Below are 2,819 nucleotides of genomic sequence, written 5' to 3' on the forward strand. Positions count from 1 at the left end.
GAACCCGAAAGTAGTGACGTCCAGCCTACTTTTGGTCCGGGCGGGCAGATAAGTCTGTATAGGGCTTGGGCTGTGGGTCGGCCATCCGGGAAACGCCAAATGATTCTATCTTCTCCACCATGGATCTCGGGTAGTGTATAAATAATCTGAAGGCATTCCAAATCCGTTATGAGGGGCCAGTGCCATTGGCCCTCATCAATAACCGTATTGAGTTTGGTAGATTCATCAAGCCCAAGTAAACTAGGTCCTCGTGGAAATCTAGAAATCAGGGGGCCAAGGTGATGCCATGGATCCTTCCAAAGATAGAAGGTCCTCCATCTCCAATACGACACTCCACCATTGGTTTGATAAGGCTGCGTAGACGAAGCAGCTTTCTCCAACCCCACGATCCACCCTTCTCGTCAACAGTCCAAATGGAATTATTGTGTAGTCGTCCGAGCTGTAGCCACTCAACCCAGATAGATGTTCAGTCACATCTAATGACATCACACAACTTCTTAGTCATTAGTGCTCGGTTCAGCGCATCAATATCTTTTATTCCAAGGCCTCCTTGCCCAATCGGTTTGCAAACATCCTTCCACGCAACTTTGGCATAACCCGTCATTGAGGTGCCTTTCCAAAGGAACCTTCGAAGGCGTTTCTCAACTTCCTTAATGATCGCCTTCGGTAGTATGAATGCTGAAAGCCCAATAAATGCTCAATGCCCAATAAATGCTCAATGCTCAATGCAGAAGCCCTCTACCAATTATTTGATCACTCTGAGCCGAAAGTAGGATGGTCTTCACTACTTTCGGGCTCCTTGAAGATTCCTCGTCATTTGTTCATCTTATGGCTCGCAATCCTTGGCAAACTATCTACCACGGACAAATCATGGCTATCTCACCTGGGAATGTGCATATTGTGCGATGAGGGAGCTACGGAATCTCATCCACATTTATTCTTCCGATGCAGATTTAGTCGTCAGTGCCTTTATGAGATCCGCAGAAGGATTCGCTTTCATTGGCCCAATAGAGATTGGGCAACAAATATTGAATGGGCGACACGGAAATGGAGAGGTAAGCACATTATTAATAGCGCATATCGTACACTACTTACATCGTGTGTCTACCACATATGGAGGGAGAGGAACTTGAGGAGATTTGAACATACTGAGCAGACACCGGCCACTTTGAGTATCCTAATCATCGACGACGTCAGGCAGAGGATTTGATTTAGCATCGTCAGTCAGTACACGAGCATTGTATAGATTATGGCGTATCCCTTGGGTAGAGGAAGAAACCATTTGATGATCACATGTTTTACTGTACCATTACTCTTTATTAATGAAATTTACATTTACCAAAAAAAAAAAAAAAGTTTGTTTCCCTTTTATACAAACTTATAGTTATTATAACGCTTCTCAAATTTACCAAACAACCTCTTGTGTCTAGACCAACGTTTGGTCAAGTTTCGTCGAATTCTTACAACATTCAAAGTTTAGTTTTTTTGCACGGTTTTATTAAAGCAAAGTTTGTTTCCCATTTATAGAAACTCGTCGTTATTATTTTGCTTAGCAAATTTATCTCACAAATTCTTTGGTCGAGATCAACGTTTTAGGTCAAGTTTCGTCGAATTCTGAGAACGTTCAAAATTTAGTTTTTTTTTTTGGGTAAAGGTAAGTTTCATTAAAGAAAAAGGAGTATAGTACAACAATCAAGTGGTGTCTCCCTCGACAGACCAAGGGATACGCCAGAGTCTACAGAGCGCACATGTGCTAATTGAACATGATAGATTAATACTAAGTATTCTCTGTCTAACATCATCAACTATGCAGGTAGCTAATACACGTTCGGGCCGTTGGGTGTGTTCACAGCGTCTCAGGTTCCTCTCTCGCCAAATGTGGTATATGCATGCACTAAGTAAGGCTCGATAAGCAATATTAACGATATGCTTTCCCCTCCACTTCCTCGAAGCCCATTCCACGTCTCTTTTCCACTCGCAATTGGGCCAAGAGAATCGAACATGTTGGCGTACAGCTGCAAGGCATCTTCTACTATATTGACATCGGAAGAACATGTGAGTGTGTGTCTCTGCTGTACCCTCATCACAAAGGATACATCCACCTAAGTGGGTCATCCAAGCTTTATCGGTAGTCGGTAGCTTCTCCTGAATTGCTAACCAAAGGACGAATTATGTCTGGGGATGTTCAATGAACCTGAAAGTAGTGAAGACCATCCTACTTTTGGTCCAGGTGGGCAGAAAAGTCTGTATAGTGATTGTGTGGTGAGTCGTCCCTCTGGGAATCTCCAGTTGATTCCTGTCTTCCCTCCGTGAATCTGAGGTAATGTGTAAATGATCTCCATACATTCCAAATCAGTTATAAAAGGCCACTGCCATTGTCCCTCATCAATAACTACTTGAAGTTTGGCGGATTCATCAAGTCCCAAAAGACTTGGTCCTCGTGGGAATCTAGTAATAAGGGGGCCCAAGTGGTGCCACGGATCCTTCCACAAGAAGAATGCCCGTCCCTCCCCAATGAGAAACTCCGTCATAGGTAGTATGGAACTTCGGAGTCGAAGCAGTTTTCGCCATCCCCATGATCCTCCCTTCTCGTTAATTTAGTTGTTTTTCACGGTTTTATTAAAGCAAAGTTTGTTTCCCATTTATACAAATTTGTAGTTGTTATTACGCTTAGCAAATTTACCACACAAACTCTTGGGTCTAGACCAACGTTTGGTTCAAGTTTTGTCGAATTCTGAGAACGTTCAAAATTTAGTTGTTTTGCACGGTTTTATTAAAGCAAAGTTTGTTTCCCTTTTATACAAAATTATAGTTATTAT

This window comes from Sesamum indicum, unplaced genomic scaffold, assembly GCF_000512975.1.
Source record: "Sesamum indicum cultivar Zhongzhi No. 13 unplaced genomic scaffold, S_indicum_v1.0 scaffold00209, whole genome shotgun sequence".
NCBI classification, from domain to species: Eukaryota; Viridiplantae; Streptophyta; class Magnoliopsida; order Lamiales; family Pedaliaceae; genus Sesamum; species Sesamum indicum.